Raw genomic sequence first — 26,297 nt, 5'->3', positions numbered from 1 at the left:
TTGGTCTTCTTTGGCCAAAGGGAAGTGAAGAGGGCCAGTATGAGAGAGCAAGAACTTTCTTAGCAGATAATGATAACATGACAACAGTAGCTGTAGATGATGTAATGAAAAGTTGGAGGGTGGTTGGTAATGGAGAACATCAGGTGGATCCACGTCTGGGTGTTGGGCAGGACCCCTAGCTCCTGGAGAACAGGAGCAGAGTTAAAGGGAACAGGGTAGGAGACAGAGACGTAAACACTCCGGTAGCTCTCCTTCTGTTTCTCCTGCGCCTTGTCCATGTTCTGTCTCACCTTGATTGATGACAGGAATACATGCAATTATATTTCATATTACAAATACATTTCTTACATATCTCTTGGAGGGACAGAAAATAAATTAACAGAGGACAATCATTTTTACCTGGTCAAAAACCTCCACGTCCTTCTCAGTCTGTGCCTGAAGGTAGTACTCAAAGGCGTTCTGATCTGGTTCGACAACTTCCACCACATCAGGTGGGGTTTCAGTGATCTGAAAGTACATTATGCAAAAATAGCAATAGACAAACACTAAGTCAATCCCAATTTTGAAAGACTACAGTATATGCAATAATTGTATATACAATTGCATTGTTTACCTCAGTCAACAGCTGCGGCTCCCGTCCATACTCAGCCTGGATGCTGCTGTTGTGTGCAAAGAGAATTACCTTCAGGTTGTTCTCCCACCCTTCCTGATACCAATCAAGGGACTTGCCCATGGCAGTCTTGAGGTTCTGGTTGGTCCATTTACTAAGGGTTTTGAAAAACTTTGTTTTAATCTAGGTTGTATAAATCAAGAGTACCAAGAGATTTGTCTATTGTATGGGTAAAAAAACACAAAGTACAAAACACACAAGCCAAAAGGAGGTCTTACAATCAACTGACAATCAAAGCTTTCTTGCATTGATTTGACCTTGAACATTCAGAGCCTGCTTGTGTATTCAAACCAAAAACATCTGTGAATAAAAAGGGGACCTTCAAGTACTGCCTCAAACCACTTGTCCAAGCATATTACATCTCAATGTATAACATGAGACAGAAAACACATTGAATGAAAACTATGGGCTCGATTAAATCTGTATCGCCGAAGTTCAGAGCTATAGCGGCTTATAACCACACTGACATCATTTAAAAAAAACTTTATTAGTTATACCATAAGTTGTCGTTTTTACAAGGATTGTGATTGCTGAAAATAGCGCACTTGAAATGTAAAGGTCATTTCCAATCTTTGAGAACATTGCCTTTGAATTTCAATCAAGCTATAGCAAGTTTTGGTGTTACTGAAGTCATCAATCTGTCAGTGAAGACACAGGTGCTCCTGGATGAACCGTCACAGATTCTGTTAGTGACTCCGGCATGTTTACTGTGAGTCCATGGCCAAAGCTGTGTTTGTGACTATGTCCATGACCGTGGCTGCAGCTGTGTCCATGCTTGTGACCATGTCCGTGACTTGGCCTCAAGCCCCCCATGGTTGTGTCCGTAATAACCTGAGAGCTGAACAAGGCTCCCCTGTGTATAGTAGGAGTGGGCCCAGCCTTCAAATGTCTTTGGTGTGGTCTCGGTAGCCTGTAGGTTGGAGGTAGAGGACACTGGAGCGTAGGCTTGATCTGGGCAGGAGCCTGGTGTTGGAATGATTCTGCAATCAATGAGAACGTAGACAGATTTCAGAGAGCTTCTCTATACCAGTGATTCTCTATCTAATCATGGGGGACCACTAGGTGCCTATTGTAAAGTATTCAATTACAGGTGAGGATCATCTATTATAACTGCACCTCATTATACTGTAGTGTGTAACCGATGTGAAACGGCTAGCTTAGTTAGCGGTGCGCGCTAAATAGCGTTTCAATCGGTGACGTCACTTGCTCTGAGACCTTGAAGTAGTAGTTCCCCTTGCTCTGCAAGAGCCGCGGCTTTTGTGGAGCGATGGGTAACGATGCTTCGTGGGTGACTGTTGTTGATGTGTGCAGAGGGTCCCTGGTTCGCGCCCGGGTATGGGCGAGGGAACGGTCTAAAGTTATACTGTTACAAGTACATCATGTGCTCTGGCTTGCACACAGTAAATGTTATTTAATAACCTCTTGTCTTGTCTGATAAATGATGGTTATGGTGCTTTCTCAGTACTCACGGTGGGTGGACCATCTTCCTTCTCCGTCTCTATTGATGCAGGGACATACAGGACACCAATGTTCCTCAGCAGCCTGAAAGGCATCTTCTTATCCAGCACTGGTGCCCTGGCATCGGACATGTTCAGAAGTCAGAGCAAGCCCTTTCCGTCTGACTCATATACAAGACCTATAACCTAATAACACTTAACTACACTACTAAGCACATACTGCAGAGGAGCGTATCACATTTATTTTGAACCGCAATGAGGTTGGAATAAGGATACAGATCTCCCCTGCGATGAGTGCACTGTGGCCATACACATACAGGAGAAGGATACTGGCATGAACCCCTCCACCAAACAGTAGCAGACCCAGTATGCTGTACAACACCCCTGTGCTGATAGAGAGCAGCAGAAACCAAACAGTGCTCACACTCTTCTCAATACCACCAGAGAGGCCCCAGAACCCCAATACTGAGGAGTCCCAATACTGAGGAGTAGCTGGGTCACTGTCTTGTGGTGGAAGACAGTGACCCAGCCCTCACTGCTGCTCGATCATCCTATTTTTCCAACTAAATTGAGGAAAATAAGAACAATCCGAAATGTATTTTTGATACTGTCGCAAGGCTAACTAAAAAGCAGCATTCCTCAAGTGAGGATGGCTTTCACTTCAGCAGTAATAAATTCATGAACTTCTTTGAGGAAAAGATCATGATCATTAGAAAGCCAATTACGGACTCCTCTTTAAATCTGCGTATTCCTCCAAAGCTCAGTTGTCCTGAGTCTGCACAACTCTGCCAGGACCTAGGATCAAGAGAGACGCTCAAGTGTTTTAGTACTTCAGTCGTTCCAAGACTGAAGACATCCTCTGATAAACCGAAATATGTAACGTTAGTGACAGTAAACAAATTATACTATAATGACAGAAACAATCCCAGCCTGAACTCAGGAGTAAAACTCTTGAACCTCTGAACCATACCTTTTAAAACTATTCGGGACATCATTTTGATGCCCAGTACATATTTTTCAAACTAGTACTTGGATTATCAATCAACTTTTTATTCATTATTACGGAACGCCGGGGGGGTAGATAACTAGCTAGCAAGATATTCCCACTAGATAACACAGCCACAAAGTACAAATTGGCTATATCGTAAAAATGTATGAAAACCAAAATACGCGTTTTGGTCTTAATTTAAGGTTGGGCCATTAGATCAGCAGTGTGGTTCGGTTTAAAATCCGTTTATAAGAAGATGAATTGTAGAAATATGCGGGCAAGCTTGCTAGCCCCAAAATGTGTACAACTTCAAAGTTGCTCAACTGTTGCACAGGGGATCAACTACTGCATTTGAAGACACTGCCACCTGCTGACATGTGCCTCAAATGTGATTATCAAAGAGTCCTCAACAGCCATTTGAGTTAGATAGCTACATAGATTTGATTTGACAGTTATAAATTACATCCAGGGGAAAATAACACCAGTCCGGTCCCTTACACGCCTTTCTTGTGACGTATTATGCGCGGCCATAAAACGGTGACCCATTGTGACGTAACCAAGCATCAATTCGCTACATGAACTGTGTTCAGCTTTGATATCAACAGTACAATCTCTTTCTTCAATCAGCTTGTTTCAGCTAATCTTTTGCCGCATAGTCTGCCCTAGCTGACGCTGTGTAGAGAATACTACGATTGGAAACTGTTGGTTAGACCCGTTCGCACTGCACAAGGTGATTTGGAGTTTAGAATGTCTGGTAGGCTCTTACATTCTTTCGGAGGTCCCAAATGGCATCCTGTAGTGTAGTACTTTTGACCTGTGCCCAGTGGGCTCAGATCAAAATAAGTGCACAAGTCAAAGTAAGTGCGCTATATCGGGAATGGCGTGCCATTTGTCTGTGTGTGTGTGTTAGGATATGTTTTGTGCCAATCAATTGATGAAAATGTATCCCTCAGAAAGCAAGATGGATCGTAGTGATGAGAGAATCAGAAGAGCTTTAAGGCGCCGCCCTTATGTGGTAAATACCTATTTATTTACTTTGTGTTCTGTCTTTGTTATCACATTTTAAATTGAGTGTTGTGTTGACAGTTGAATCCAGTGAGGGTGAACTCCCCTGATTCTGCGATGTGGCCAACCGGTAAGGTGCACAGAAGACCAAGGCCTGTAAGTCAAATCCGACCTGAAAACAATTACACATAAACATTACTTATGCTCCATGTACAAACTGCAGTTATCACAATAAAAGCAACTGCAGATATCCCTCCCCATCTAAACTCATTTGAAATTGAATGCTCTCTTGACAGTCTACTTCAGCGCAGACCCCTCAGATCCACAAAAGGCCTGTAAGTCACATTCAAATCAACCACATAACAGTAGCTACTTAAATGATTTATTGATAGCTACATCATTTATTTCCAAGGCCAAAATGAGCAAAATATGTTTTACTGTTCACAGCCAATCATTGAGAACTGTGGGCAGGAACAGACATCTGGGGATGGACGGGACATGAATTCAGAGCCTCTCAGCCAGGTCAGACATCTCTGCTGTTCCCATAGAGATCAATCTGTTGATTGAAATGGCAATTTTGGTTGGCTTGGTTGAATTGACAATCCTTCATTGGAAATGCTAAAGAATCCTACAGTATGGAAGGTCTTTAGTCCCATCCCTAATGTTATGGGAGTTGCATTTATTGCATTTCAATCCACTTGCATTTTCAATTACCCATGAATTACTCACTACTTGTACAAGTATGTTGGATTGCCTAAATATTCAACATTTTCTTGGCAGTCAATGCCAGTGAATTCCATGGCTGCCCTAAGTACATGCCTTTGTCTGTCTCCTCAGTCTGGAAGGGTGACTCGGCTGATGGAGAGAAATTATGATGGGGTGATCTCATCCTCCAACTCTGATGACATCTCTATCTACTCCTTCACTGACTGTGAATCTGAGGTAAGAGAGTTGTACACCATAGATGTGTTGAGTGATATGACTGTGAAGAGAATAGTCTCAGACTAATTGACTCTGATACACAGTCTGATGAGGATCATGAAAGGAGGACACCACCGCTGATAGTGAAGGATAAGGAGGATGGAAAGGTGACAAAGTTTGAAGTGAGGGAAATGGTAGAGGACGACAATCTGTCTCTCCACTCCTTGGATGATTCAGACTTTCTGGTATGTTCTGCACCATGTATTTGAGTAACTCTTTGACTGAATGTGGAAAATGGACTATGACCAACTAGCTCTCTGACACAGTGTGATAATGGCAATGATGCCTCTGCTGAGGACAGTCCAGGGTCTTCAAAGGAACCACAGAGAAAAGGGGCTTCACTGAAGGACCCTCGACTGGTATTCTCTTACATTTGTGTGTTAGTGGTGCGCAGGTCAGCTGTTTGTTCAACCAAGCCCACCCGCAATTGCTAATAACCCATCCGCAACCGCCCGACTATATGTGAAAAAGTGAAAACCTGACCCTAGTCCACAAATATAGAACACCATCAGAGAAGGCGGAACGATTTTTTTGTCAGGGGGTGCAGGATTTTGTTGTGGCTAATATGGATATGTTTCTGCTTATCATTTCCGACATTTTGGCAGGCTATTTGTTAGTCAACTTGTCTATAATTTGATAGAAGACTAAATAAACCCTTGCTCACCGGAATAATGTTATAAATGGTAGAATGAATGCTTCAATCTCCGTCATCTTTGATTCTTTTGCGGAGCAAGAAGAAAATGCAAAAACTCAAGATAAAAAGGGAAACTACCATCAACTTTTAGGAGGCTGATAAAGCAGTCCCTAACTGCACAATCACATTCTCTCAAGATGCTGAAAGAAATCATATTTCTCCACTCCTGTTCCCGAGTCAAAATATAGTCTACATTTGTTGTAGCCTATCATTTTACTGCAATAAATGCTTAATTCTGCAGGAGTTAATATTAAGACTGTGAGAGGTTAATTAAAGATCTACAGTCAGTGTCCAGATTTCAGTTTCCATTTAACTCATCTGAACAGTTTGTTCCCTTGATGTGCCATAGGCCTATTTGAATCCCCCTCTTGTGACTGTCGAATTTGTATAGTGCCTCACAATCGTCACACATAATAGAGACACTGCCATCATCCTCTTTGAATACTTCATCAAATATTTTCCAAACATTCCTTTTCTGGCCATCCCTTCTTTATTTTCAACTCTCCATTTCGTAGATTTCCTCTTATTGAATTAAACTCTGACATTGTCCTTTTTGCGTCAGCGGATCAACAGTAACTTTTTCTGCCCTTTCCCAAAAGTGTTTGGTGATTGGTGTCTAGTCTATTTGGCAAGCGCCAAATTAGGCCCTAAAGCTTAGGTTTACGTACAAATGCTAAATAGCCTATAGATATAAATGACACAAGAATGATACATTTATGGATTTTTTTCATGTATTGTTTTCTCTTTATTCAACCTGACCGCCTCCCACATAATATTTCATGACCCTAAACCCGCCGCCCTGTGGATATAACCGCGGGACTGCTGCTTATGAGTCAATGCATCACTAATGTGTGTTACATCTCAATGATTTGACCCTATGTCTGTACAGAATATTGTGGCCAAGCCCAACATCCTTCTCCCTGCCTCTGTGAGTGCCATGAAGAAGGCATCACGCCTGATGGAGTTGGTCCCTACTGTCCGGCCCTGCAGGGAACAGCTGGACAAGAAGACACAGTGGACCAACACCAACGAGGAGAGCCTGAGGAGGATTAAAAAAACTGGCCTCCATAGAGCTCGACCTGGAGGAAGGCCTGAACAAGGTCAACGACGGTCAGGACATCAACCAAGAGAGGCAGAAGAATGAGGGATGCTTCAGAGCCTGGATTGAGAAGTGGATGGGGAGGAGGAAGGAGGAAAGACTGAGGGATGAAGATGTGAATAGGGAAGACAAAGGGAGGATGGGCGAGGAAGTGAGGGCACTGATCCAAGTGATGAAGAGAAACTGCAGTGAAAGTGATCTTGAGGCAGTAAACCTGGACAGTTTGCTGAATGACTTGGAAAGGTTGAAAGTGGCCTTCAAGAAATGCACTGGAGAGATGGCCAAAATGGTAGAGAGCATGGCAGAAATGCAAACCAGAATAGCTGAGAGCAGGCTCCTCAAGCCTGAAAAAATAACTATGTCCAGAGCTTTGTAAATGAATCTTACTTATTGAGTGTAGTCATGTATCTAATTTATTTATAGATTAGTCATACAGTATATCTACAGATTTTGTATAACATAGCACTGTCCTAACAGTTTGTTTGTTGTTTCTGGTCTTACAGAGCCCAGGAAAGTCTCTGGTCCTGTGTCTGGCCTCTCTCCTCTTGTGACCTCAGCACCCCGGACCCTGGCTGAAGCCCTACAAGCCCTGCCCTCTGCTGTGGCCCGTCCCTCCCAAAAGGATGTCCAAAGCTTCCGACACCTCCAAGCCCTGTCTCTGTCATTGTTGCTTCGCCTGCTGTGGAGTACTTACCATACCACCACAGCCCTCGCCTGGCCCCAATCACCAACCTGAGTGAGAACGGCAGGAAGCTGCTCCAGAAAATGTCAGGAGTGACGCCACAGGTGAGAGGAAACAGGAAGGGAATATTAGCCATATTTCCTTCTACAGTATATCAAACCTCTAGATACCATAGCTCAAGAGTAGAAAATAGTCATAAGCTTATATTACTTTATCTCCTTGTCCAAAATATTCAGGAAAGGAAGGTCAAAAGGAAAAAGACCAAGGGAAAAAAGCAAGTGAAGAAAGAGAAGGCCAGTAAGATGCAGCAGGTGGAAAATGTTGGAGAAAGTAAGGAGGACAAGAAAGAGGAAAAGAAGAGTCTGAGGAAGAGGTGAGGAAATAGAAGAGGGGAACATAACAAGGGCGTTTTAGAGATTTATAGAAATAGAATGAGGTAGAGAAATATAGAAATTGAATGAGGTAGCAGAGAAAGAGCAGCTATCTGATGTTTAATGGCAAACTACTATTTATTCTCCTGTTGTGTTTGATTGACAGGTTTCTCCTGTGGCTGCTGCCCAAACTGAGATGTTCGAAGAAATAATGGCCAACTACTACTACAACACACACACACACACACACATACTATTGATATTGGTCTCATTGTTATATTTTGAGACATGCACCATTCTTAAAAAATTAAAAAAAGACCCAATAATTATATTGGTTCCCATACAGCCTACTAGGGTAGTGTATGATAATGGGTTGGATTTACATAGCGTGTAGTTATCAGGCTTGGAAATATAGCCAGGAGATGCTGGGTCAACACCCCTACTCATGTCATAAGTGCCATGAGATCAAATCAAATCAAATTGTATTTGTCACATACACATGGTTAGCAGATGTTAGTGCCGACAATGCAGTAATAACCAACAAGTAATCTAGCTAACAATTCCAAAACTACTACCTTATAGACACAAGTGTGAGGGGATAAAGAACATGTACATAAAGATATATGAATGAGTGATGGTACAGAGCGGCATAGGCAAGATACAGTAGATGGTATTGAGTGCAGTATATACATATGAGATGAGTATGTAAACAAAGTGGCATAGTTAAAGTGGTAACGATGCTTCGTGGGTGACTGTTGTCGATGTGTGCAGAGGGTCCCTGGTTCGCGCCCGGGTATGGGCGAGGGGACGGTCTAAAGTTATACTGTTACACACAGTCTCATCCGAAGGACAGCACCGGCCGCAGTGCAGTGTCTGGCATTGGTCTTCTTTGGCCAAAGGGAAGTGAAGAGGGCCAGTATGAGAGAGCAAGAACTTTCTTAGCAGATAATGATAACATGACAACAGTAGCTGTAGATGATGTAATGAAAAGTTGGAGGGTGGTTGGTAATGGAGAACATCAGGTGGATCCACGTCTGGGTGTTGGGCAGGACCCCTAGCTCCTGGAGAACAGGAGCAGAGTTAAAGGGAACAGGGTAGGAGACAGAGACGTAAACACTCCGGTAGCTCTCCTTCTGTTTCTCCTGCGCCTTGTCCATGTTCTGTCTCACCTTGATTGATGACAGGAATACATGCAATTATATTTCATATTACAAATACATTTCTTACATATCTCTTGGAGGGACAGAAAATAAATTAACAGAGGACAATCATTTTTACCTGGTCAAAAACCTCCACGTCCTTCTCAGTCTGTGCCTGAAGGTAGTACTCAAAGGCGTTCTGATCTGGTTCGACAACTTCCACCACATCAGGTGGGGTTTCAGTGATCTGAAAGTACATTATGCAAAAATAGCAATAGACAAACACTAAGTCAATCCCAATTTTGAAAGACTACAGTATATGCAATAATTGTATATACAATTGCATTGTTTACCTCAGTCAACAGCTGCGGCTCCCGTCCATACTCAGCCTGGATGCTGCTGTTGTGTGCAAAGAGAATTACCTTCAGGTTGTTCTCCCACCCTTCCTGATACCAATCAAGGGACTTGCCCATGGCAGTCTTGAGGTTCTGGTTGGTCCATTTACTAAGGGTTTTGAAAAACTTTGTTTTAATCTAGGTTGTATAAATCAAGAGTACCAAGAGATTTGTCTATTGTATGGGTAAAAAAACACAAAGTACAAAACACACAAGCCAAAAGGAGGTCTTACAATCAACTGACAATCAAAGCTTTCTTGCATTGATTTGACCTTGAACATTCAGAGCCTGCTTGTGTATTCAAACCAAAAACATCTGTGAATAAAAAGGGGACCTTCAAGTACTGCCTCAAACCACTTGTCCAAGCATATTACATCTCAATGTATAACATGAGACAGAAAACACATTGAATGAAAACTATGGGCTCGATTAAATCTGTATCGCCGAAGTTCAGAGCTATAGCGGCTTATAACCACACTGACATCATTTAAAAAAACTTTATTAGTTATACCATAAGTTGTCGTTTTTACAAGGATTGTGATTGCTGAAAATAGCGCACTTGAAATGTAAAGGTCATTTCCAATCTTTGAGAACATTGCCTTTGAATTTCAATCAAGCTATAGCAAGTTTTGGTGTTACTGAAGTCATCAATCTGTCAGTGAAGACACAGGTGCTCCTGGATGAACCGTCACAGATTCTGTTAGTGACTCCGGCATGTTTACTGTGAGTCCATGGCCAAAGCTGTGTTTGTGACTATGTCCATGACCGTGGCTGCAGCTGTGTCCATGCTTGTGACCATGTCCGTGACTTGGCCTCAAGCCCCCATGGTTGTGTCCGTAATAACCTGAGAGCTGAACAAGGCTCCCTGTGTATAGTAGGAGTGGGCCCAGCCTTCAAATGTCTTTGGTGTGGTCTCGGTAGCCTGTAGGTTGGAGGTAGAGGACACTGGAGCGTAGGCTTGATCTGGGCAGGAGCCTGGTGTTGGAATGATTCTGCAATCAATGAGAACGTAGACAGATTTCAGAGAGCTTCTCTATACCAGTGATTCTCTATCTAATCATGGGGGACCACTAGGTGCCTATTGTAAAGTATTCAATTACAGGTGAGGATCATCTATTATAACTGCACCTCATTATACTGTAGTGTGTAACCGATGTGAAACGGCTAGCTTAGTTAGCGGTGCGCGCTAAATAGCGTTTCAATCGGTGACGTCACTTGCTCTGAGACCTTGAAGTAGTAGTTCCCCTTGCTCTGCAAGAGCCGCGGCTTTTGTGGAGCGATGGGTAACGATGCTTCGTGGGTGACTGTTGTTGATGTGTGCAGAGGGTCCCTGGTTCGCGCCCGGGTATGGGCGAGGGAACGGTCTAAAGTTATACTGTTACAAGTACATCATGTGCTCTGGCTTGCACACAGTAAATGTTATTTAATAACCTCTTGTCTTGTCTGATAAATGATGGTTATGGTGCTTTCTCAGTACTCACGGTGGGTGGACCATCTTCCTTCTCCGTCTCTATTGATGCAGGGACATACAGGACACCAATGTTCCTCAGCAGCCTGAAAGGCATCTTCTTATCCAGCACTGGTGCCCTGGCATCGGACATGTTCAGAAGTCAGAGCAAGCCCTTTCCGTCTGACTCATATACAAGACCTATAACCTAATAACACTTAACTACACTACTAAGCACATACTGCAGAGGAGCGTATCACATTTATTTTGAACCGCAATGAGGTTGGAATAAGGATACAGATCTCCCCTGCGATGAGTGCACTGTGGCCATACACATACAGGAGAAGGATACTGGCATGAACCCCTCCACCAAACAGTAGCAGACCCAGTATGCTGTACAACACCCCTGTGCTGATAGAGAGCAGCAGAAACCAAACAGTGCTCACACTCTTCTCAATACCACCAGAGAGGCCCCAGAACCCCAATACTGAGGAGTCCCAATACTGAGGAGTAGCTGGGTCACTGTCTTGTGGTGGAAGACAGTGACCCAGCCCTCACTGCTGCTCGATCATCCTATTTTTCCAACTAAATTGAGGAAAATAAGAACAATCCGAAATGTATTTTTGATACTGTCGCAAGGCTAACTAAAAAGCAGCATTCCTCAAGTGAGGATGGCTTTCACTTCAGCAGTAATAAATTCATGAACTTCTTTGAGGAAAAGATCATGATCATTAGAAAGCCAATTACGGACTCCTCTTTAAATCTGCGTATTCCTCCAAAGCTCAGTTGTCCTGAGTCTGCACAACTCTGCCAGGACCTAGGATCAAGAGAGACGCTCAAGTGTTTTAGTACTTCAGTCGTTCCAAGACTGAAGACATCCTCTGATAAACCGAAATATGTAACGTTAGTGACAGTAAACAAATTATACTATAATGACAGAAACAATCCCAGCCTGAACTCAGGAGTAAAACTCTTGAACCTCTGAACCATACCTTTTAAAACTATTCGGGACATCATTTTGATGCCCAGTACATATTTTTCAAACTAGTACTTGGATTATCAATCAACTTTTTATTCATTATTACGGAACGCCGGGGGGGTAGATAACTAGCTAGCAAGATATTCCCACTAGATAACACAGCCACAAAGTACAAATTGGCTATATCGTAAAAATGTATGAAAACCAAAATACGCGTTTTGGTCTTAATTTAAGGTTGGGCCATTAGATCAGCAGTGTGGTTCGGTTTAAAATCCGTTTATAAGAAGATGAATTGTAGAAATATGCGGGCAAGCTTGCTAGCCCCAAAATGTGTACAACTTCAAAGTTGCTCAACTGTTGCACAGGGGATCAACTACTGCATTTGAAGACACTGCCACCTGCTGACATGTGCCTCAAATGTGATTATCAAAGAGTCCTCAACAGCCATTTGAGTTAGATAGCTACATAGATTTGATTTGACAGTTATAAATTACATCCAGGGGAAAATAACACCAGTCCGGTCCCTTACACGCCTTTCTTGTGACGTATTATGCGCGGCCATAAAACGGTGACCCATTGTGACGTAACCAAGCATCAATTCGCTACATGAACTGTGTTCAGCTTTGATATCAACAGTACAATCTCTTTCTTCAATCAGCTTGTTTCAGCTAATCTTTTGCCGCATAGTCTGCCCTAGCTGACGCTGTGTAGAGAATACTACGATTGGAAACTGTTGGTTAGACCCGTTCGCACTGCACAAGGTGATTTGGAGTTTAGAATGTCTGGTAGGCTCTTACATTCTTTCGGAGGTCCCAAATGGCATCCTGTAGTGTAGTACTTTTGACCTGTGCCCAGTGGGCTCAGATCAAAATAAGTGCACAAGTCAAAGTAAGTGCGCTATATCGGGAATGGCGTGCCATTTGTCTGTGTGTGTGTGTTAGGATATGTTTTGTGCCAATCAATTGATGAAAATGTATCCCTCAGAAAGCAAGATGGATCGTAGTGATGAGAGAATCAGAAGAGCTTTAAGGCGCCGCCCTTATGTGGTAAATACCTATTTATTTACTTTGTGTTCTGTCTTTGTTATCACATTTTAAATTGAGTGTTGTGTTGACAGTTGAATCCAGTGAGGGTGAACTCCCCTGATTCTGCGATGTGGCCAACCGGTAAGGTGCACAGAAGACCAAGGCCTGTAAGTCAAATCCGACCTGAAAACAATTACACATAAACATTACTTATGCTCCATGTACAAACTGCAGTTATCACAATAAAAGCAACTGCAGATATCCCTCCCCATCTAAACTCATTTGAAATTGAATGCTCTCTTGACAGTCTACTTCAGCGCAGACCCCTCAGATCCACAAAAGGCCTGTAAGTCACATTCAAATCAACCACATAACAGTAGCTACTTAAATGATTTATTGATAGCTACATCATTTATTTCCAAGGCCAAAATGAGCAAAATATGTTTTACTTTTCACAGCCAATCATTGAGAACTGTGGGCAAGAACAGACATCTGGGGATGGACGGGACATGAATTCAGAGCCTCTCAGCCAGGTCAGACATCTCTGCTGTTCCCATAGAGATCAATCTGTTGATTGAAATGGCAATTTTGGTTGGCTTGGTTGAATTGACAATCCTTCATTGGAAATGCTAAAGAATCCTACAGTATGGAAGGTCTTTAGTCCCATCCCTAATGTTATGGGAGTTGCATTTATTGCATTTCAATCCACTTGCATTTTCAATTACCCATGAATTACTCACTACTTGTACAAGTATGTTGGATTGCCTAAATATTCAACATTTTCTTGGCAGTCAATGCCAGTGAATTCCATGGCTGCCCTAAGTACATGCCTTTGTCTGTCTCCTCAGTCTGGAAGGGTGACTCGGCTGATGGAGAGAAATTATGATGGGGTGATCTCATCCTCCAACTCTGATGACATCTCTATCTACTCCTTCACTGACTGTGAATCTGAGGTAAGAGAGTTGTACACCATAGATGTGTTGAGTGATATGACTGTGAAGAGAATAGTCTCAGACTAATTGACTCTGATACACAGTCTGATGAGGATCATGAAAGGAGGACACCACCGCTGATAGTGAAGGATAAGGAGGATGGAAAGGTGACAAAGTTTGAAGTGAGGGAAATGGTAGAGGACGACAATCTGTCTCTCCACTCCTTGGATGATTCAGACTTTCTGGTATGTTCTGCACCATGTATTTGAGTAACTCTTTGACTGAATGTGGAAAATGGACTATGACCAACTAGCTCTCTGACACAGTGTGATAATGGCAATGATGCCTCTGCTGAGGACAGTCCAGGGTCTTCAAAGGAACCACAGAGAAAAGGGGCTTCACTGAAGGACCCTCGACTGGTATTCTCTTACATTTGTGTGTTAGTGGTGCGCAGGTCAGCTGTTTGTTCAACCAAGCCCACCCGCAATTGCTAATAACCCATCCGCAACCGCCCGACTATATGTGAAAAAGTGAAAACCTGACCCTAGTCCACAAATATAGAACACCATCAGAGAAGGCGGAACGATTTTTTTGTCAGGGGGTGCAGGATTTTGTTGTGGCTAATATGGATATGTTTCTGCTTATCATTTCCGACATTTTGGCAGGCTATTTGTTAGTCAACTTGTCTATAATTTGATAGAAGACTAAATAAACCCTTGCTCACCGGAATAATGTTATAAATGGTAGAATGAATGCTTCAATGTAGTTGACATCGGTAAAGTTCTCCGTCATCTTTGATTCTTTCGCGGAGCAAGAAGAAAATGCAAAAACTCAAGATAAAAAAGGGAAACTACCATCAGCTTTTAGGAGGCTGATAAAGCAGTCCCTAACTGCACAATCACATTCTCTCAAGATGCTGAAAGAAATCATATTTCTCCACTCCTGTTCCCGAGTCAAAATATAGTCTACATTTGTTGTAGCCTATCATTTTACTGCAATAAATGCTTAATTCTGCAGGAGTTAATATTAAGACTGTGAGAGGTTAATTAAAGATCTACAGTCAGTGTCCAGATTTCAGTTTCCATTTAACTCATCTGAACAGTTTGTTCCCTTGATGTGCCATAGGCCTATTTGAATCCCCCTCTTGTGACTGTCGAATTTGTATAGTGCCTCACAATCGTCACACATAATAGAGACACTGCCATCATCCTCTTTGAATACTTCATCAAATATTTTCCAAACATTCCTTTTCTGGCCATCCCTTCTTTATTTTCAACTCTCCATTTCGTAGATTTCCTCTTATTGAATTAAACTCTGACATTGTCCTTTTTGCGTCAGCGGATCAACAGTAACTTTTTCTGCCCTTTCCCAAAAGTGTTTGGTGATTGGTGTCTAGTCTATTTGGCAAGCGCCAAATTAGGCCCTAAAGCTTAGGTTTACGTACAAATGCTAAATAGCCTATAGATATAAATGACACAAGAATGATACATTTATGGATTTTTTTCATGTATTGTTTTCTCTTTATTCAACCTGACCGCCTCCCACATAATATTTCATGACCCTAAACCCGCCGCCCTGTGGATATAACCGCGGGACTGCTGCTTATGAGTCAATGCATCACTAATGTGTGTTACATCTCAATGATTTGACCCTATGTCTGTACAGAATATTGTGGCCAAGCCCAACATCCTTCTCCCTGCCTCTGTGAGTGCCATGAAGAAGGCATCACGCCTGATGGAGTTGGTCCCTACTGTCCGGCCCTGCAGGGAACAGCTGGACAAGAAGACACAGTGGACCAACACCAACGAGGAGAGCCTGAGGAGGATTAAAAAAAAACTGGCCTCCATAGAGCTCGACCTGGAGGAAGGCCTGAACAAGGTCAACGACGGTCAGGACATCAACCAAGAGAGGCAGAAGAATGAGGGATGCTTCAGAGCCTGGATTGAGAAGTGGATGGGGAGGAGGAAGGAGGAAAGACTGAGGGATGAAGATGTGAATAGGGAAGACAAAGGGAGGATGGGCGAGGAAGTGAGGGCACTGATCCAAGTGATGAAGAGAAACTGCAGTGAAAGTGATCTTGAGGCAGTAAACCTGGACAGTTTGCTGAATGACTTGGAAAGGTTGAAAGTGGCCTTCAAGAAATGCACTGGAGAGATGGCCAAAATGGTAGAGAGCATGGCAGAAATGCAAACCAGAATAGCTGAGAGCAGGCTCCTCAAGCCTGAAAAAAATAACTATGTCCAGAGCTTTGTAAATGAATCTTACTTATTGAGTGTAGTCATGTATCTAATTTATTTATAGATTAGTCATACAGTATATCTACAGATTTTGTATAACATAGCACTGTCCTAACAGTTTGTTTGTTGTTTCTGGTCTTACAGAGCCCAGGGAAAGTCTCTGGTCCTGTGTCTGGCCTCTCTCCTCTTGTGACCTCAGCACCCCGGACCCTGGCTGAAGCCCTACAAGCCCTGCCCTCTGCTGTGGCCCGTCCCTCCCAAAAGGATGTCCAAAAGCTTCCGACACCTCCAAGCCCTGTCTCTGTCATTGTTGCTTCGCCTGCTGTGGAGTACTTACCATACCACCACAGCCCTCGCCTGGCCCCAATCACCAACCTGAGTGAGAACGGCAGGAAGCTGCTCCAGAAAATGTCAGGAGTGACGCCACAGGTGAGAGGAAACAGGAAGGGAATATTAGCCATATTTCCTTCTACAGTATATCATACCTCTAGATACCATAGCTCAAGAGTAGAAAATAGTCATAAGCTTATATTACTTTATCTCCTTGTCCAAAATATTCAGGAAAGGAAGGTCAAAAGGAAAAAGACCAAGGGAAAAAAGCAAGTGAAGAAAGAGAAGGCCAGTAAGATGCAGCAGGTGGAAAATGTTGGAGAAAGTAAGGAGGACAAGAAAGAGGAAAAGAAGAGTCTGAGGAAGAGGTGAGGAAATAGAAGAGGGGAACATAACAAGGGCGTTTTAGAGATTTATAGAAATAGAATGAGGTAGAGAAATATAGAAATTGAATGAGGTAGCAGAGAAAGAGCAGCTATCTGATGTTTAATGGCAAACTACTATTTATTCTCCTGTTGTGTTTGATTGACAGGTTTCTCCTGTGGCTGCTGCCCAAACTGAGATGTTCGAAGAAATAATGGCCAACTACTACTACAACACACACACACACATACTATTGATATTGGTCTCATTGTTATATTTTGAGACATGCACCATTCTTAAAAAATTAAAAAAAGACCCAATAATTATATTGGTTCCCATACAGCCTACTAGGGTAGTGTATGATAATGGGTTGGATTTACATAGCGTGTAGTTATCAGGCTTGGAAATATAGCCAGGAGATGCAGGGTCAACACCCCTACTCATGTCATAAGTGCCATGAGATCAAATCAAATTGTATTTGTCACATACACATGGTTAGCAGATGTTAGTGCGAGTGTAGCGAAATGCTTGTGCTTCTAGTTCCGACAATGCAGTAATAACCAACAAGTAATCTAGCTAACAATTCCAAAACTACTACCTTATAGACACAAGTGTGAGGGGATAAAGAATATGTACATAAAGATATATGAATGAGTGATGGTACAGAGCGGCATAGGCAAGATACAGTAGATGGTATTGAGTGCAGTATATACATATGAGATGAGTATGTAAACAAAGTGGCATAGTTAAAGTGGTAACGATGCTTGAGACCTGGGTGACTGTTGTCGATGTGTGCAGAGGGTCCCTGGTTCGCGCCCGGGTATGGGCGAGGGGACGGTCTAAAGTTATACTGTTACACACAGTCTCATCCGAAGGACAGCACCGGCCGCAGGGCAGTGTCTGGCATTGGGGTCTTAGGTCTTCTTTGGCCAAAGGGAAGTGAAGAGGGCCAGTATGAGAGAGCAAGAACTTTCTTAGCAGATAATGATAACATGACAACAGTAGCTGTAGATGATGTAATGAAAAGTTGGAGGGTGGTTGGTAATGGAGAACATCAGGTGGATCCACGTCTGGGTGTTGGGCAGGACCCCTAGCTCCTGGAGAACAGGAGCAGAGTTAAAGGGAACAGGGTAGGAGACAGAGACGTAAACACTCCGGTAGCTCTCCTTCTGTTTCTCCTGCGCCTTGTCCATGTTCTGTCTCACCTTGATTGATGACAGGAATACATGCAATTATATTTCATATTACAAATACATTTCTTACATATCTCTTGGAGGGACAGAAAATAAATTAACAGAGGACAATCATTTTTACCTGGTCAAAAACCTCCACGTCCTTCTCAGTCTGTGCCTGAAGGTAGTACTCAAAGGCGTTCTGATCTGGTTCGACAACTTCCACCACATCAGGTGGGGTTTCAGTGATCTGAAAGTACATTATGCAAAAATAGCAATAGACAAACACTAAGTCAATCCCAATTTTGAAAGACTACAGTATATGCAATAATTGTATATACAATTGCATTGTTTACCTCAGTCAACAGCTGCGGCTCCCGTCCATACTCAGCCTGGATGCTGCTGTTGTGTGCAAAGAGAATTACCTTCAGGTTGTTCTCCCACCCTTCCTGATACCAATCAAGGGACTTGCCCATGGCAGTCTTGAGGTTCTGGTTGGTCCATTTACTAAGGGTTTTGAAAAACTTTGTTTTAATCTAGGTTGTATAAATCAAGAGTACCAAGAGATTTGTCTATTGTATGGGTAAAAAAACACAAAGTACAAAACACACAAGCCAAAAGGAGGTCTTACAATCAACTGACAATCAAAGCTTTCTTGCATTGATTTGACCTTGAACATTCAGAGCCTGCTTGTGTATTCAAACCAAAAACATCCGTGAAGAAAAAGTGGACCTTCAAGTACTGCCTCAAACCACTTGTCCAAGCATATTACATCTCAATGTATAACATGAGACAGAAAACACATTGAATGAAAACTATGGGCTCGATTAAATCTGTATCGCCGAAGTTCAGAGCTATAGCGGCTTATAACCACACTGACATCATTTAAAAAAAACTTTATTAGTTATACCATAAGTTTACGTTTTTACAAGGATTGGGATTGCTGAAAATAGCGCACTTGAAATGTAAAGGTCATTTCCAATCTTTGAGAACATTGCCTTTGAATTTCAATCGAGCTATAGCAAGTTTTGGTGTTACTGAAGTCATCAATCTGTCAGTGAAGACACAGGTGCTCCTGGATGAACCGTCACAGATTCTGTTAGTGACTCCGGCATGTTTACTGTGAAACTCTGGGGGACACTGACAGACAGACAGTGGACTGAGGTGGGAATGTTGAAAATGTGGATGTTGAGCCACTGGAGCCCAGTGACTGCTGGGTTGAGAGGCAGATGCATGCCCATGACTGAGTCCATGGCCAAAGCTGTGTTTGTGACTATGTCCATGACCGTGGCTGCAGCTGGTTCCATGCTTGTGACCATGTCCGTGACTTGGCCTCAAGCCCCCCATGGTTGTGTCCGTAATAACCTGAGAGCTGAACAAGGCTCCCCTGTGTATAGTAGGAGTGGGCCCAGCCTTCAAATGTCTTTGGTGTGGTCTCGGTAGCCTGTAGGTTGGAGGTAGAGGACACTGGAGCGTAGGCTTGATCTGGGCAGGAGCCTGGTGTTGGAATGATTCTGCAATCAATGAGAACGTAGACAGATTTCAGAGAGCTTCTCTATACCAGTGATTCTCTATCTAATCATGGGGGACCACTAGGTGCCTATTGTAAAGTATTCAATTACAGCTGAGGATCATCTATTATAACTGCACCTCATTATACTGTAGTACAGCATGTGCTCTGGCTTGCACACCGCAAATGTTATTTAATGACCTCTTGTCTTGTCTGATAAATGATGGTTCTGGTGCTTTCTCAGTACTCACGGTGGGTGGACCGTCTTCCTTCTCGCCTCTATTGATGCAGGGACATACAGGACACCAATGTTCCTCAGCAGCCTGAAAGGCATCTTCTTGTCCAGCACTGATGCCCTGTCATCGGACATGTTCAGAAGTGAGAGCCAGCCCTTTCCGTCTGTTTCACCGGTGCAAGTTAAGGAGAATGTGGGAAGCAGTGATGCAAGATTTTTCTAAACAAACATGCCATAATGTTTAGCAGCAGGACTCATATACAAGACCTATAACCTAATAACACTTAACTACACTACTAAGCACACTTCTAAAGCTGTGACATACTGCAGAGGAGCGTATCACATTTATTTTGAACGGCAATGAGGTTGGAATAAGGATACAGATCTCCCCTGCGATGATGGCGATGACATTGCAAAGGAAGACAGTGTGTGGGACCAAAAGTGTTATGATGAACAGAAACAGCCAGGGCAGGGCTAACCTGGGTACAGTGGCCCCGAAAAGAAAGCCCTTAACCATACGGGAGTGCACTGTGGCCATACACATACAGGAGAAGGATACTGGCATGAACCCCTCCACCAAACAGTAGCAGACCCAGTATGCTGTACAACACTGTGCTGATAGAGAGCAGCAGAAACCAAACAGTGCTCACACTCTTCTCAATGCCACCAGAGAGGCCCCAGAACCCCAATACTGACTGAGGAGTAGCTGGGTCACTGTCTTGTAGTGGAAGACAGTGACCCAGCCCTCACTGCTGCTCGATCATCCTATTTTTCCAACTTAATTGAGGAAAATAAGAACAATCTGAAATTTATTTTTGATACTGTCGCAAAGCTAACTAAAAAGCAGCATTCCTCAAGTGAGGATGGCTTTCACTTCAGCAGTAATAAATTCATGAACTTCTTTGAGGAAAAGATCATGATCATTAGAAAGCAAATTACGGACTCCTCTTTAAATCTGCGTATTCCTCCAAAGCTCAGTTGTCCTGAGTCTGCACAACTCTGCCAGGACCTAGGATCAAGAGAGATGCTCAAGTGTTTTAGTACTATATCTCTTGACACAATGATGAAAATAATCATGGCCTCTAAACCTTCAAGCTGCATACTGGACCCTATTCCAACTAAACTATTGTAAGAGCTGCTTCTTGTGCTTGGCCCTCCGATGTTGAACATAATAAACGGCTCTCTATCCACCGGCTGTGTACCAAACTCACTAAAAGTGGCAGTAATAAAGCCTCTCTTGAAAAAGCCAAACCTTGACCCCGAAAATATTTTTAAAATTATCGGCCTATATCGAATCTTCCATTCCTCTCAAATTTTAGAAAAAGCTGTTGCGCAGCAACGCACTGCCTTCCTGAAGACAAACAATGTATACGAAATGCTCAGTCTGGTTTTAGACCCCATCATAGCACTGAGACTGCACTTGTGAAGGTGGTAAATGACCTTTTAATGGCGTCAGACCGAGGCTCTGCATCTGTCCTTGTGCTCCTAGACCTTAGTGCTGCTTTTGATACCATCGATCACCACATTCTTTTGGAGAGATTGGAAACCCAAATTGGTCTACACGGACAAGTTCTGGCCTGGTTTAGATCTCATCTGTCGGGAAGATATCAGTTTGTCTCTGTGAATGGTTTGTCCTCTGACAAATCAGCTGTATATGTTGGTGTTCCTCAAGGTTCCGTTTGAAGACCACTATTGTTTTCACTATATATTTTACCTCTTGGGGATGTCATTCGAAAACATAATGTTAACTTTCACTGCTATGCGGATGACACACAGCTGTACATTTCTATGAAACATGGTGAAGCCCCAAAATTGCCCTCCCTGGAAGCCTGTGTTTCAGACATAAGGAAGTGGATGGCTGCAAACTTTCTACTTTTAAACTCGGACAAAACAGAGATGATTGTTCTAGGTCCCAAGAAACAAAGATCTTCTGTTGAATCTGACAATTAATCTGGATGGTTGTACAGTCGTCTCAAATAAAACTGTGAAGGACCTCAGCGTTACTCTGGACCCTGATCTCTCTTTTGACGAACATATCAAGACTGTTTCAAGGACAGCTTTTTTACATCTACGTAACATTGCAAAAATCAGAAACTTTCTGTCCAAAAATGATGCAGAAAAATGTATCCATGCTTTTGTTACTTCTATGTTAGACTACTGCAATGCTCTACTTTCCGGCTACCCGGATATGCTAGAATCCTGACTAGAATCAAAAGATTTGATCATATTACTCCAGTGCTAGCCTCCCTACACTGGCTTCCTGTTAAGGCAAGGGCTGATTTCAAGGTTTTACTGCTAACCTACAAAGCATTACATGGGCTTGCTCCTACCTATCTTTCCGATTTGGTCCTGCCGTACATACCTTCACGTACGCTACGGTCACAAGACGCAGGCCTCCTAATTGTCCCTAGAATTTCTAAGCAAACAGCCGTAGGCAGGGCTTTCTCCTATAGAGCTCCATTTTTTTGAGTCACTGACGTGATCTTCCTGTCTGGGTTGGCGCCACCCCTTGGGTTGTGCCGTGGCAGAGATCTTTGTGGGCTATACTCGGCCTTGTCTCAGGATGGTACGTTGGTGGTTGAAGATATCACTCTAGTGGTGTGGGGGCTGTGCTTTGGCAAAGTGGGTGGGGTTATATCCTTCCTGTTGGACCCTGTCCGGGGGTATCATCGGATGGGGCCACAGTGTCTCCTGACCCCTCCTGTCTCATCCTCCAGTATTTATCCTGCAGCAGTTTATGTGTCGGGGGGCTAGGGTCAGTTTGTTATATCTGGAGTACTTCTCCTGTCTTATCCGGTGTCCTGTGTGAATTTAAGTGTGCTCTCTCTAAATCTTTCTAATTCTCTCTTTCTTTCTCTCTCTAGGAGGACCTGAGCCCTAGGACCATCTCGCATGATGACTCCTTGCTGTCCCCAGTCCACCTGGCCGTGCTGCTGCTCCAGTTTCAACTGTTCTGCCTGCGGCTATGGAACCCTGACCTGTTCACCGGACGTGCTACCTGTCCCAGACCTGCTGTTTTCAACTCTCTAGAGACCGCAGGAGCGGTAGAGATACTCTAAATGATCGGCTATGAAAAGCCAACTGACATTTACTCCTGAGGTGCTGACTTGCTGCACCCTCGACAACTAATGCTGGTCATTTATGAACATTTGAACATCTTGGCCATGTTCTGTTATAATCTCCACCCGGCACAGCCAGAAGAGGACTGGCCACCCCTCATAGTCTGGTTCCACTCTAGGTTTTGGCCTTTCTAGGGAGTTTTTCCTAGCCACCGTGCTTCTACGCCTGCATTGCTTGCTGTTTTGGGGTTTTAGGCTGGGTTTCTGTACAGCACTTTGAGATATCAGCTGATGTAAGAAGGGCTATATAAATACATTTGATTTTGAAGGAGTATGCAATTATATATATATTTTTTAATTTAACTAGACAAGTCAGGAACAAATTCTTATTTACAATGTCGGCCTACCCTGGCGATGTAGGACCAATTGTGCACCGCCCTATGGGACTCCCAATCACAGCCTTTTGCACTAAGATGCAGTGCCTTCGACCGCTGCGCCACTCCGGAACTTTATCGAGCTTGTGCACTGCAAAGGAAGATGAAAGGATTAAAACATAAATTATAGATAGATATAGACATGCCGTGATGTGTTGTCGCTTGCTGCTGTAGTCTACTGGCAACGTCGGTTACGTTAAGCCATACGTTTTAGCACGCTAGCTAACGTTACAACACTCCCATTCAAAGTAGCTACCGAGCATATGATTGTTGATTCACTCAGCCCCTCCTAGCTAATTTACCATGACCATTGCCAAAAACTGTCGTTCCAAGACTGAAGACATCCTCTGATAAACCGAAATATGTAACGTTAGTGACTGTAAACTAATTATACTATAATGACAGAAACAATCCCAGCCTGAACTCAGGAGTAAAACTCTGGAACCTCTGAACCATATCTTTTAAAACTATTCGGTAGATCATTTTGATGCCCAGTGCATATTTTTCAAACTGGTACTTGGATTATCAATCAACTTTTTCTCCAATATTGCGCAACGCCAGAGGGTAGATAACTAGCTAGCTAGAGATTCCCACTAGATAACACAGCCACAAAGTACGAATTGGCTATATCGTAAAAATTGATGAAAACCAAAATACGCGTTTTGGTCTTAATTTAAGGTTGGGCCATTAGATCAGCAGTGTGGTTCGGTTTAAAATCCGTTTATAAGAAGATGAATTGTAGAAATATGCGGGCAACCTTTGCTAGCCTCAAAATGTGTACAACTTCAAAGTTGCTCAACTGTTGCACAGGGGATCAACTATTGCATTTGAAGACACTGCCACCTGCTGACATGTGCCTCAAATGTGATTATCAAAGAGTCCTCAACAGCCATTTGAGTTAGATAGCTACATAGATTTGATTTGACAGTTATAAATTACAACCAGGGGGAAGATACCACCAGTCTATCAAGCAAGTAACCAAGCATCAATTCGCTACATGAACTGTGTTCAGCTTGTGTTCAGACTCCAAGATGGCGTCGCTGTGAGAGGGAGTGTTTTCCGCTCTTCAAAGCAATATTGAGGGTTAGGTGGTTAAATCAACAGTCAAATATTGGCTATTAATATTGAAAGAAACTAACTTTTTTATGGACATGGGATAAGTTTAGAGTTAGTTTTTGTCAAGTTGAATGGGAAGAACACGACAGAAAGACAAAAGTAGACGAAATATCCAAGTCTCACAGAAGACGGCTGACATGCTAGCTAGCCACAACGAGGACCAGAGCAGCATGGATACACAAGAAGCCGCGATCTCAAGCAAGAGAAAGAACAAAACTGACCAGGATGAAATCCTTGCAACCTCTTTACCTCAGACCCCAAGTAAAATCCACCGGTAAAAGAAGACATTTCCATGTCGGAACTTTTCTCTGCAATCCAGTCCCTGTCTACTAAACAAGACGCCACGCTCTCCAAAGTGTCCATCATAGAGCGGGCTACAGAAGAAACATCAAAGAAGATCGATAATCTGTCAGAAACTGTCAATCAACTACACAAAATTGTGAGCGAGAACAAGGAAAAGATAACATTCCTAGAGAATGAGCTGAAGAAAATGCAATCCAAAAATAATGAGCTGTGTGAGAATGTAGCTGAACTTCAAAGATACTCTCGCAGGTGGAATCTGAAAATCCAAGGTGTAAAAGAGGTAGAGGGAGAGGATATTAGAGAAATGGATTGAAGAGGGGGGAAAAAACACTAGTTACTTTTTTGCACTTGAAAAGAGAAACAACAAAAGAAAATCTGCACTCAAAATTAACAATGTTTTATGCAAAGATCCCATTACAATATCATCATTTGTCAATTCCTTTTATGAAAACCTTTGCAACTCTCAATTTCAGGAAGATGGTTGTGAAAGTTACATTTGCCACATTCAGAATTGTGTCCCTGTAATTGAGGATGATTTCCACTCAGTTTGCGATTCACCTGTTTCAATTGGAGAAATTAGAGAGGCTGAATTCAATGAAAAAAGGGAAATCACCTGGCCCTGATGGCCTGTCAGTTGAATTCTATACAGTTTTGGGAGTTACTAGAAGACCCGATTTTCAATATGTTTCAAGATTGCATTAAAAAAGGGGAAATGGTCTCCACTATGAAACAGGGCCTTATTTTACTGATTCCGAAGCCTGATAAAGACCCTTCTCTCGTTGACAATTGGAGACCAATTACTTTATTAAATACTAATTACAAATTGATTGCTCTGCTTTATGCCAAAAGATTAAAGAAAGGAATAGATACCATTATAAATGAGACTCAAACAGGATTTATGAAGGGCCGTCACAAGCTCTAACATTAGTTTAGTCTTGGACCTTATAGATTATTCAGATGCAATTGACTCAGATGCGGTTGTCCTATTTCTGGATTTCTGTAAAGCCTTTGACACAATTGAACATGAATTTCTCTTTAGGTCTCTTAAACTTTTTGGATTTGCTGAACATTTTATCAAAGTAATTTGCATGTTTTACAAATATATAAATAGTTGTGTGCTACTAAACCTTAATACTTCCAAAAGATTTAGTATCAACAGAAGTGTATGACAGGGATGCCCAATTTCGCCATTTTTATTCATTTTGGTTGTGGAACTTCTATCTCTAGATATTCTGAATGATGCACATTTGTATGGCTTAACCATTTTTAACAAAGAAATCAAAATTTCCCAACTGGCTGATGATACTACTCTTTTCTTAAGAGACAAAGACCAGGTCGCACATGCCCTTAATGCTGTAACTGCATTTTCTATTGCATCAGGATTAAAACTGAATGTTTCTAAATATGAAATTTTATGTTTATTTGACTCTGATGATAAAGAAATGGAAAATATTCCTGTAAATGACTGTGTTAAATATTTAGGAATACATCTGTCAAAAAACCACTTAGTCAGACAACATTTGAATTTCTCTCCTAAAATGAAGAGAACTAAAATTATATTTAATAATTGGCTACAAAGAGATATTTCTATACTTGGGAGAGTACTTCTGTCCAAGGCAGAGGGACTGTCTCGTTTTGTGTACCCCTCATTATCGTTATGTGTAAATCCAGCTA

At 42.6% G+C, this 26,297-nt stretch overlaps 1 long non-coding RNA gene and 3 pseudogenes across 1 annotated transcript; 1 reads left to right on the top strand and 3 right to left on the bottom strand.

Moving 5' to 3' along the window:
• Positions 1 to 991: 991 nt before the first annotated feature.
• LOC135571242 (uncharacterized) lies at positions 992 to 3,205 on the bottom strand (annotated as a pseudogene).
• Positions 3,206 to 10,009: 6,804 nt separating this feature from the next.
• Positions 10,010 to 12,028, bottom strand: LOC135571249 (uncharacterized; annotated as a pseudogene).
• A 790-nt stretch (positions 12,029 to 12,818) lies between these two features.
• Positions 12,819 to 13,278, top strand: LOC115136491 (uncharacterized). The gene is made up of 3 exons (XR_010463691.1): positions 12,819 to 12,953; positions 13,025 to 13,099; positions 13,240 to 13,278. It is a non-coding gene; the product is annotated as an uncharacterized LOC115136491 (long non-coding RNA).
• A 5,569-nt stretch (positions 13,279 to 18,847) lies between these two features.
• On the bottom strand, positions 18,848 to 24,614 carry LOC135571240 (uncharacterized; annotated as a pseudogene).
• Positions 24,615 to 26,297: the final 1,683 nt, after the last annotated feature.

This window comes from Oncorhynchus nerka, unplaced genomic scaffold (genome assembly GCF_034236695.1).
Source record: "Oncorhynchus nerka isolate Pitt River unplaced genomic scaffold, Oner_Uvic_2.0 unplaced_scaffold_3___fragment_2___debris, whole genome shotgun sequence".
In the NCBI taxonomy this organism is placed as follows: domain Eukaryota; kingdom Metazoa; phylum Chordata; class Actinopteri; order Salmoniformes; family Salmonidae; genus Oncorhynchus; species Oncorhynchus nerka.
The sequence above is the reverse complement of the archived record's forward strand: the minus strand, read 5'-3'. Positions and strand labels throughout refer to the sequence as shown.